Source organism: Mercurialis annua, linkage group LG3 (assembly GCF_937616625.2).
Source record: "Mercurialis annua linkage group LG3, ddMerAnnu1.2, whole genome shotgun sequence".
Lineage (NCBI taxonomy): Eukaryota > Viridiplantae > Streptophyta > Magnoliopsida > Malpighiales > Euphorbiaceae > Mercurialis > Mercurialis annua.
The window spans coordinates 55,758,079-55,770,856 of record NC_065572.1 but is presented as its reverse complement, the minus strand read 5'-3'; positions in this window follow the sequence as shown (position 1 = coordinate 55,770,856).

Genomic DNA, 12,778 nt, shown 5'->3' with positions numbered 1-12,778 from the left:
CATTTAACTTACTCCAGGGTTATCATAAAACTAGGTTACCTTTGCTAGCTTTCGATAACTCCTCTTTTAGTATACCATCTTTGTCATACATACTCATTTATTTTATTTTGTTTTCTTTTCAACCTTAGTTGTTTGTTTATGGCTCATCTTATTATTGAGATGACTTTTAGTATGTTTTATGATTACTGTTTCATAAACTAACTACTCATCTTTTACTTTCCTTACATTTCTATACCTTGTATAGAATATCTCTTTTTTTTTATTTACTCCTCAATCTATAGTAACTTCCTGTTACAGATTGGGTAACTGATCTTCTCTCTTGCCGGAATGTGGTTGAATAGGTGTGGGTGTGGTTATAATCTAACTACCTCACTATGAAACACCTTTTAACGTTCTTTACAATCACCGCAAAACTATATTTCCATTACTAGTTTTCGGGATATCCAATGTTAATTAGACTTCTTAACTTCTTCTCCATATACATATCTTCCTTGTTCACAGCTAACAGTTGTCATAACTGTACAATAGCTGTTACTATCGGGTTTAATTAACTGACTATCAACTTTAGCTCCACTTTCAAAACATTTTACATTAAAACAAAATGTTTATTAAATATTTTCCACTTTTAGTCGGTCATGCATTATGCATTTCTAGCCCGACACTCAAAATACATGTACACTACATGTATATTCCGTTACCAGTCAGCCTAGACTTCACAGTCATAAGCCTCGGTTCTCGGAATTTCTATCTTTTGAAAGTACTGTCTCAACACAGTTTTCAAATTCATTTTGTATACATATATGGAGCTTATGTTGACAATTCCAAGCTAACTAAAGTTTATACTTACTGTCGTGATCACTTGCGCTTTTGGCTCACTGCCAAAATTCACGCAAGTTTCACAGCATCACCTCTCTCTTCAAGCATCATATTCCTCTTCGTTGATCAATCGCAACGGTTAAAACTTAGATAACCGTCCTGGGATCATCCTATCCCAATATCAAACCAATCTAACGGTTCGATCACTAGTTACTGGGGTTTTACTATACTCTGTTAGTTTCCAGATAACATCTGAAACTTACTCCTTGAGTTCTTTATTCTCATCTCTTTCTTACTTTGATAACATTTCCATTTATGTTAATCCAAGGTTTACTATACTGTTTAAGTATATTGTTTATTCATTAAATAATTAATAATCATTTATTAATGAATACCTTCTTTGACACGACTTCACAAAGTCTGTCTGTCGATAACATAATCAACAACTCTCTTTACCCAAATCAGAACTAGTAGTGTAACTACTTGGTTCTGAAAATTATTTTCCTCTTCATCATCTTTCTTTTAACTATTCGTTATTATTTATTAGTTAAGTGCCGAGGTTTACTCCTCTCAGACTTATGAGTTTTGGTTTATCTAACCACTCGTTTGGATTTAAGAGATATGTCTATTACTGACATCTGCTCTGTCTGTAAGACCAATCTCAGATCCATTTTAATTAAACACATGCGTATGACTTTGTTCACCGACAGTTACTTGAAGTCAAACTAACCGAGTTGTGTTTAATTAGATCCTACTCTCTCTTATCTTAATCGCAATTATCTTCTATTATCTAGTCTTAAACTTTTATTTATCATAAAAGTCCATTACTAGACTTACATCTCAGTCTATTTCAGAGTAAGAATGTAAATTCTCACTTCCTACTCTTCTCAATCCTTAGTAATTTCTGATGTTTCGGAATGAAACATTAGAATCCAGATCTTTATTGTTTATTATGAACAATAAAAATCACAACATCTTATTTTCACTATCTTGTATCCTATCTTGACATTATTACAGAGTTTTCGTTTGAGTATGCTTACATTTTAAAACAAATACAGTTTGTTTTGTAAACAAATTGTTTCTCAACAATTTATTTTCACAAAATTTTATTTTATAAACAAATGGTTTCTCAAAACAATCGTTTCAACATATGTGCATATACACATATTCACTCACATATATAAGTATATGTGTGTACCAGCTGGATTTTTCTTTAAATTCACCTCTTCAAAACTGTGAATCTAACAATTCACATTTTTTAAAACTTTTGTACAATTGTGGCTCAGGGTGATGACATCTCTCATCCCCAAAGAGTTGCTATACAATCCTCTTTCTCTTTGATATACAATATACATGATGCATGTCCTAACAAAATCTTTTTATATAGGTATATGGAATTCAAGTATTCCTTTTTCTATAGTGATTGTTGCAATATGCATTCATGATGCATCTGAGCACAATAATACATTCTTTTAAAACAAATCTGTATACTCACTCTGTAAGCTTCTTTCAAACTATTTCTTTGTAACATTTCAAGTTTCTTAATCCTAATAATTTGTCCTCACATTAGGATTATTATTGCTTCACATCATTTGGTTGTTTATCAATAGTTATTGATTTCTATTTTAAGGATGCACGTTTCTAGCATCCCTAACTTATCAATTCTCATTTATCATTTACTTTTAATGTTTACTTATATGTGTATTTCTTTTTGTTTAAGGATATGATTTATATCTGTAGTTTATGTTTTCCAATTCTAACGTGATATTGAAAACACATAAACATACTAACTTAAACATTAAACACATAACTAAACATTACCTGACGATGATCGCGAAGACGGAAACGCCTCACGAATCATCGGGCCTTTACCTCGCCCTCCGCGGAATTTCAATTTTCCCTTATCCTTTCCCCCTCGCGGAACAAAGTAGGGGTTGTAGTGCCTCGCGGGTCCAGAGTTTCCTATCCTAGGAAATGTAGCAGTAGGTTCTTCAGGTTTGGTGTAATAGTACGGCTGGAGGGGTATGTCATTCCTCCTCAACTTACTTTCTATCTGCTTCGCACGCCCAGCCAGATATGCTACAGAATCAGACTTTACCGCCATGAGTTCCTCGAACTCAGGCCCTAAACCTTTGACGTACCTACTTGCAACTTCCTCACCATCACGAACTAACTCAGGTACTTCTTCACATAAACGCATAAACTCAACAGTATATGCCTCCACATTCAAATCTTCCCTAGTATACTTATCCATATAATCCCTCAGCCTATCCAAACTTTGGTTCTCTTGCACCTCCCACTCACTCACGTATTCCCACGACTGATTTGGCGATTGTCTTATTTGCTGTTGAACCCTCCTTAGATGGTCCACTTCAGCTAAGAACTCTTTTACCTTAAATCCCAGATAAGCTGATGTAGCAGTCGATTCAGACACAGAGCTATGGCTATTTCCAGTACTGTTTATGTCTTCATTCAACATTCTCTCTAATTCCTCTACTCCAATAGCATCCTCCCATATGTCCATGTCACATGCTGATGTTGAGTCAACAGCCTCTATGGGAACAGATGTATCAGGTATAACAGGCAAACCTGGTACATTGTGTGGATCAGACCCCACATGCGTATGAGCTCTACTTGGCCCAGACATACTGAAACACATGAAATTTTCAGCATAAGTACCGTATGTAATAGTTGTAGAAAAATCACATTTTCATATAACAGGTATCAACTATTAAACCCATATAAGCAAAACATATAACAATCACTCACAATTCAGAGAAAATCTAACTATTTTCTCGAACAAAAATTCAGAGAAAATCTTCGCTTTGTCCTGTGTTCAAACAGAACCATTCTCCTCAATACTGGTCATCTGTTCTGACCATTTCGCTCCATGATTGTAACGTGTTTCCAACTTAGAAACATCTCACATGTTCCATCAGTTGTAACGTATCTCGAACACAAGAACAACTCATGTGTTCCTGATCAAAACATCAATACATACTACACACATGTATAGTTGCTATCTATAGCTGAATGTATTCAATAACTGACAACTGATCAAGACATGACTCGAATCCTATGTTGCTGCAATAGTTCACTAGGAATTCTTATGACTTCTAGTACCTCTACTACCTCTACTTAGCATATATCAGTAACAATACTTCAGACATTCAAGTCCTAAAACATTGCTCTGATACCACCTTTGTCACGACCCGATTTCCGCCTCGAAACCCGAGCCGAGACCGGCGCTAGGGAATGGGAATGGTTGTTCCGAAACCCGTAGCAAGCCTAAAACCTCTATAAATTTTTCGCCTCTTAAATATAAATATATATCGTACATCGCGTACGACCCGTTTTCAGAAAACACCGTTAAAACATTTTTCCGTTTAACGTGGAAAACACATTCTGAAAATATTCATATAGGCGATATCGCGCTTTCAGAAATGCTGGTTGAATAACCCTAGTTATTCTGACCCACGCGCATTTCTGAAAACCGGTGCGGTGGTACAGGGACTTAGCTCACATGCCTTGCCTCGCAGGAAGCCCTGTCTCAAACCGCGCACCCGAACAATATGTTTAATAAAATATATCGAACACTTTCCTTTTCAAAACGTTATATCAAACATATTTAAAAACATGCACAGCAGGCACACAAACGTAAGGCCAGCTAAAACTACACACAGTGTCTTTGCAGACCAAAGACACGAAGCTTGGCCCACCCGTAGGGGACACCATAAAACAACATATGCCTATTGAGTAGCCACTTATTAGAGCTAGACAAAGTCAGGTTCCTATCAGAGTATATAGACAGAGGAACCATGACGTGGCCACAGGCATATCAAACCTATATACACTATTGCAGCATCTAAGAGTTTAAAGTGTTATTTACATAACAACCGAATAAGCTTCCCTGATGGAAAAGGGTGGAAGCTCGACCAGACCCGGTAGCTAGGTACCTGAAAATAATAAACAACAACGGGGTCAGAAATATAAATATTTCTGAGTGAGTAGATAGGTTTACAGTTAAATACCAAAATCGCATATATACAAAATATCGGTATATAAAAATATTACCAGTCCTCGATCCAAATGAAACCCTAGTCCTGATTACGTTATAGTGCTATCATATATATAATGCATATGCACAACTCTTGTTTAATACAGGATGAGCTGTATACTTATGTATCACAGCCCTCTTAACTCTGTATAGGGTTGCTGGGCCGGAACTAAATCACTGCCACCTCAGGACTACCCGATAGGTTTAAGCCGCTTTACAAGCATCTAGCTTAAAACCTAATCTCAACATGTATGCTTATAATATTTACCTCTCATCTAGTTCATTAACACCGGTGATCACACAGTCCTATTGTTGCCCAATAGATAGCTCGTTTCAGTGGATCTTCCTTGGCTAAGTTTCATACTTAGTGCGATTTATGGAGTTAAAACAATTGAATACTAATATTCAAAAGTAAACAAATGAACTCACAAACACCGCTAGGTCTGGAACTTAATCCTGTGGTTGTGGTCAGACTGCTGGCTAGCTGGTCGGACTAAACACACAAAGCAAACAGGATAAAACACATCAATATATGTTTCCTATAAAATTTCTAGGTCCTTAAACCCAGATCTAGGTTAAACATATAATCATTCAAACACGTAACACTTATGGTCTGTTTTCTTTTAAAACCATATTATAAATTCTCGTTTTGAGAAAACGTTCTAACTTCTCTCTAGAAGTTATTTTAGGTATCACAATACCTAAAGAAAACCATTTATAGTATAGACCTAATTGTCAAAACAATTCTCGGTCATATACTAAGCATTTAGCAAAAGCGATTGCTAAATCTTTAAAACCGTTTAAATATTGACTTTAACTCTTTTAAAGTCCATTATAAACGTTTAACTTTACTTTTAAAATCTCCTTTTAAAAGTCTTTAGGTTTAGTATATAAAACCTTTTCAATTTCTTCTAACACAAGTTATCGTTTTAAAACGTTTTCGAATCAACGAAACTACGCCAAGTTCTTAGGGCAAAAAGCCCAAAAACAAATCCCTATCCGTCAGCGTCTCGGCACGGTGCACGATCGTGCACCTTGGGTGCATGATCGTGCACCCCAGGGCAGTGCACGATCGTGCACAATTGGTGCACGTTCGTGCACCCCAGATGGTGCACGTTCGTGCACCTTGGGTGCACGTTCGTGCACCCTCTCATGGTGCACGTTCGTGCACCAAATGGTGCACGTTCGTGCACCCGAGTGCACAGCCCCGGGAAAGTTGATTTCCCGGGCTTTCCGACGTGCTTTAACTCCATTTTTCCGCCCCTAACACGTATACACATTCCAATCTATCCATATTCACGTTCGAAACGTAAAACTAATACGTTTACGTTCGATTCGATACGGTAACCGTTTATAAACGAATATATATTCGAAATATATCGATATATATCAAAATAAACATTTAATACGGGTATACTACCTCGATTACTTGAGTAATCGTTGAAGAAATGGAGTTAGAATCGAGAAACGGATCAAACGGCCGGAAACCCTAACTTTCGCCGTTGTAAAGAGAGCTTAGCAGCTCAATTCCTTTTGAAAGGAATGAAATATGGCCTCTGAGCCATAATTTGAAACCTAATGTTGTTTATATATGATTGGCAAAAGTACAATTTAGTACTAGCTCAATCATGCACTTTAAACCAACTTCTAAACTAGTCGTTTGTAGTCTAAATGGAAACGACTTCCAAATTTCGTGAAAATTTTACCAAAAATCAAATAAAATATAACAAGAATAAAAATATTATTTTTATTCCCATCCGACATATATTTTATCCTTAATAAATCATTTTTGATTTATTAAGTCCGCATTGACTGCGCTTGATAAAATTTCCGCTTCCAAATTTTATCAAATTTTCACGATAACCTTTTTAAAATATTACGCGAATATTGGCACCAAAAATATTCGCTAGGGACTTATGAATTATTCTACACCCAATTCATAAATCCATATTCTCTCCGTTAACTATATAACTAATCAAATTTAAATTCTAAAAATTTAAATTTGCAATCCTATAGCCATATTAAAAATTTAGGGACACTTGTAAATTAAATTTATCTTTAAATTTAATTTACCTACTCCCGTCTAATAAAATATTAGACACGTGGCTATATTTTAAATCCTTAAATTTCCGGGTTATTACAATCACGCTGCAAACAAACCCTAGCCGTTTTCCTCTTGTCCATTCGCTGAGTATCGAAGCTGTTATCGTCCTCCAAAGGTCGCTGTTCAGTAAGTTTTCTGGTTTCGTTAAATTTCAGTTTTCATTTTGAAACGCCTTTCGGTTTTCTGATTCGTTCTTGCTCGTTTCTAGATCGAAATCAAAACCTTTTGATCTCAGACGTTCTAGACTCATATACCTTCGATTCCCCACCTCGTTTTCGTTGAACGGTACGTGATCGACCTCGTTTCCATTCGCCGTACGGTTTCCGTTTTCTGTTTTGGCTATGTTCTGTGCTTGTTTATATGTTTCTGCCGAACCATCCTTTCCTCTTTTGGTTTTGTTTTGCTTGGCTTTTGATTATGGATCCCTTGACATGTTTAGTAGTTAATAGATCATGCTTTTAGATTGAGTTGTTTCATCATTTGGTTCTCGGATCCGTAGTAATTGGGTTGTTCTTGGTTTCGTTGTTAAGTTTCTGCCATGGTTTTGATTTGAATTCCTTCTACTATGCTGCTGTTTATGGTTTGAATTAGGTGATTAGTGTGTTGTTCATTTATGAATTAAGTTGCTTTGGTGATGAGGATTGAGATGTGAGCTTAGTTTCAGAATCATAAAAATGGTGAATTGGTTGTTGAGCATGGCGGGGTCTGTTCTTATTTTGAATTGAGAAAGATGGTTAAATTCTCATTTTAATCACCAAAGACTTTAACTTTAATCAACTTAATCCTTAAGGTTAAACTTTAAACTAATAACTTGGGTTTTATTTTGAATATAAATTAAATAGTGGAAATGATAGATAATTATAAATTAAGTTAATATAATTACTCGGGTAGTTATATTTGCCTTCAAATGTCGTTTTGTCAAAAGTTGGCTAAATTACAATTTGGCCCCTAAACTTATTTTATAACTTAATTAAGTGGATTTTTGGTTAATAACTTTATTGTTGGTTTTAATTATAAAGAAAAGCAATAAATTGATTTCGGATATCAAATTGACTAAAGTACAATTTAGTCCCTATTTGGCAAAAGTACAATTTAGTCCCTAAACTTTTATTAACTTAAAATGTTTAAGTTTTTGATTTGTAACTTGGGTTACTTAGAATTGAAGTTATTGAGTTCCGCTTTTAAAATGGATTATTATTTTGTTAAATTGTTTTATAAATATAAACTCGGGTTTACATTTGATAAACGTTTTGAGTCGGATTAGACTTGGGTCATCCGACAAGTGAGGTTAGCTTGGTAGTTATTTGATAACTCGGCAAACCCACTATTTGTAAATTATTTATTATTTAAAGTTATTAAATAATATTTATAAATTGGATTTTAAGCGGGAACTCAATAGACTTATATTAATTGGGCTTTATTACCTTTTAGATATATTTGTGTGCTTTGGATTGTTTATTCCGACATGTTATATGTGCTAGTCCTATGTGGTGTCTAGTACTCTTTAGAGTTAGGGTCTGTTTTTAATAATTATTTTATTTGTCTAGACTCGTCTACTGTTCGTGCTTCAGAGGCGAACCAGAGTTAGTTGCTTGCCGGTATTTCACGCGGATTACCAAGCAGTGAGTTTATATTTACTATTTACCGCTTTATTAAGTAAATTGTTATTTTAATATAATATATATATACTGTACGTATATTTCGAACTGTTTTTATATTATGGCTCTTAGTTGGAACGTGCTACCTAATGGGCATCATTAGGACTGCGTGCGCACCGGTATTGATCTGGGTAAGGTATATGTGGAAATGTGGTAACTCGGTGTGAGCATAGCTCTCGGGACCAGGTAGAGTAACTCGGTGTAGCTCAGCTCTCGGGACTCTGGTATAAGTGTGGTCAGTGGTAACTCGGTGTAGCTCAGCTCTCGGGACCAGACCTATTGGATTATGATTATTATTTAGAATTGTGGATTAGGGTTCCAACTATTATCTGTAATATCGTTATTAAATGTTTTAGACGTTTTAAAGGTTTTCCACTTAATAAATGTAAATAGTGGTATGAACTCATCTCAGTATATCTGACCCCGTTGTTTTCCCAATTTTCCCCAGGGTTATGATCTGAGAGAGTCTGGTGATCTCCGCATTTACTTTTCCTCGGAGGTTCCCTTTTATTTTAGTAAAACAGTGAAACTATTTTATTCTTAGACCGCAGTAGTAACTAGACGTTTTTGTTATTATTATATATTTTGTCGGATTGGTTCGACTGGTTATATTGCTTTGGCATGTTATATTATTTATATTGGTTTATGATAAATCTATTTTAGACTCAGAATTGAATAAGCATGTTATATAACTGTTGATTATTATAACTGCTAGTTTAGGTTGAAGTCTCGGTTGCCCCCGAGCATTGGTTTTCTGCAGGTTTATGTGTTTTTGAATTAAATGAAAGGCTAGCTACGGGTTTCGGTACTACATTACCCATACCCTAGCACCGGTCGCGATTCATGAAAATGGGTCGTGACATCTGTATAGTCTCCTAAACCCTTAGGAATTTCAATTACAATGAGATGTTCCTGGAACTTCCATGGCCCTCCTGCAATAACTCTTCTTCTATCTTCTTGCGATCCAAAGTGGAACACAAAAAGATTAATCCCCACTGTTTCCACCTTTAAAGAATCCTTTGTTCTCCACATCGCATTCACAGATGCGATAAATCCCTCTCTGTTCACTCGTTTTGTGGAAAGAACCTTCCCAATGAGTGAATTAGCAACCTTCTCTTCTCCTGCTGATCTGGCTTTGTCTCCCAGATCACAACAGACTAGATCATCTTCATCATCTGACAGGGACAATGATTGGCACATAATAGAAATATCCATGAAGGACAGAAAACCTCGAAATGAGGAGACTTCTCAAGAGAGAGAAAAGCTATCTGCTAGGCAGAAAGTCCAGATTTTTATCTCAATAATATCCAATTATGCAATTTTACTAATGTAACGCCTATGTGGCGCTGATATGATAATACCACGCATAAGCGTCACATAAGCTAAGTCGCGTAGTTGCACATAATTGAAACGACATCCTGCGTTTTAAGACAAATTGGATAAAATTGAAAGATTTTAATTTTTGTGCTCGATTAACAGTGGCACCCTATTACAAGTGTCTTATGTAGTTCGGAAAATATTCAAAATATCTTAGAGAATGTTATGATGTCTTACTTGGTGCTTTATTAGCAACACCACCCTATTGTATATGTCTTTGTGATTTGACAAATATACAGAACAGCTTAGAAAAATGTTTGATTTGAGTTTTATACTTTAAAATTGAGTCGATTTTAAATATGGCATGGTTTTTAATTCGACTCGACATGATTACAAAACTAGACATTTCATATCTTCGGAGAGTGCTTTGTCGTGTTAGGTCACTTACATATCCTTTTCTATTTGAACCCAAAAATAGATTAGATCGGAACGACTTTTCTGTCAAACCTCAAAATTAGGTATTGTTAAGATTATTCCACATATATGACTATTTTTATTTTTGTAGTTGAATTTTATAAATTAATCTTAACAAGTAATCGTATAATTATATTCAGTTTTATTACAAAATTGTGATTATTAGAGTTTCTAGGGGTATTTATAAAATAAATCCCAATGTTTTATTTTTTAGCGATTTAATCCCAACGTTTAAAATGTTACGAAACAAATCTCAACCTTTCTTATTTTTGCAATTTGTAACCAAATCGTTTTCCGACAGCTTTGTGCATACGTGAAGCCATATTAGATCCATATATTGGCATATTAAATCTCAATGATTTAAAAAAATTTCAAATAAAATTTTAACCTTTCGTATTTTTGCACTTTGTAGTCTAAAAAAAAGGGACAAAACTGCCTGATTGACTGGGGCTACATATTGCAAAAATAAAAAAGGTTGGAATTTGTTTCGTAACATTTTGAACGTTGGAATTAAATCGCTGCAAAAGTGAAACGTTGGAATTTGTTTTGCCAATACTTCAAGTTTCCGTATGTTTATTTTTTGAAGAATGAATATTGCATTAAATATGTTAAAAAGTATTAATTCCAAACTTTAAAACTTTAAGAGTTATCATTATACTTTATTTGTTTTTATATTTTCATGTTTCACCATTTTTATGTACAATGGATGTAAATTTAAAATTAGTATATATTTGACAAATGCTTTTAAAATTTTATGATTCTGTTCTGCTTGTATTTGTTTGACATATGAATAAATTTACAAACACACATTTACATGTAAATAAAGACAATTAGCTAGCTTGTGCAAATGAATGTCTAATTTCGTTTCCATAGTAGTAGAAAAAATTCACTTTTCTTAAAATAAATAAATTAAGTTAACCCAAATATAATAAATAATTAAATAATAAAAAGAAATGCTTGCATGTATTAATTTGGTAATATTTAATAATTTTTATTTAAGAGTTCTATTATATTAGTATACTATGCAAGGAATATGGTGGAAATCACATAAGGTGCAAGAATACTAATTAAGAGAAACAAAAAAAAGTGACATTGCTAATAATAAAAAAATAGACGGACACGTATATTTTTTATAAAACTCAAAAATATTGTTTAATATGTAATATTTTTTAATTTTCTTTTACATTATCTAATTGTCTTCTACGCTATATACATTGATTATTTTATACCGTCATTCTCAAAATTATATTTAAACAATTTCAAAGCATACCACTTACAATGTTCTCTCGTTCCCACTTGTAACTTGAAACTAGCATCTAGATGTTGTCTAATTGGAATAGAAAAAACTAAAATATGCTTTCTCAAATGATTTTTTTATTTAAAGACTAAAATTTCCCTTGACAATAATAAAAATTACATAAATGAATAACTTCTCGATAAATTGAAAAAACTATTCTAGAATAATGATGAGAGTTGTTTAATACAGTCATCGAAGATAATTTTTTCAACCATCAAAAGATTACCCAAATACATAAATGGTTCAAATATTGAGACTACGATCTTAAAATCGCTTGATTTTTAAAAATTCAAACTTTTGAAGTCTCATCTTCAATATGGATCCAAAAGTGATCTTCAAACCGCGAGATCTATTGAAGTTTTATATTTTCCGTTCATTTTCAAAAAAATTCTAAAAAGTAGCTTTTTATCCTCAAAACATCTTTGATTATCAAAGCAATTCAACAAAGTTACAACAAGACTTAATCAAATTCTAGATTTGAAAAAAATTAGAGATTAAAAATTTTAAAAAACATAAATATGAAGAAAATACCGTAGAAACAAAAAATTATTTGGACGGAGAGAAGATGATTTTCTTATTAAAATTGGAATAATCTTCTCCCACCCTCTATAAAATCAATGAAGAGAAAGCTTTTAAAGAGAAAGTAGAGCAAATTTAAGAGAGAGAAAATATTTTACAAATAGCATAATTTTTGAAATAAATTAATATACATCATATATGTATATTAAATTATGAATAGTGCGTGAATATTATGAATAACAAAATTACCTATCTAATTAGGTGAAAAAATTCACCCTCCATTTTTAACATGCATATAAATGCATTAATTACATGGTGGGTGAAATTGCCTATAAATAGGTTTCCACCCGTGTAAATTTTGCAAGTGAAAAATATTTATATAAGGGCGAAATTCTCTCAAATATTTGTTTCATTGTTGGCATATTCTAAGTGTTCTTAATTGCTAATTAGTTTAGTTCATAAGTATTGATTTATATTATCGTTAAATTTATAACACGTTTTCAGCACGATAGCACGATCGTTCTATTGGTTTACGA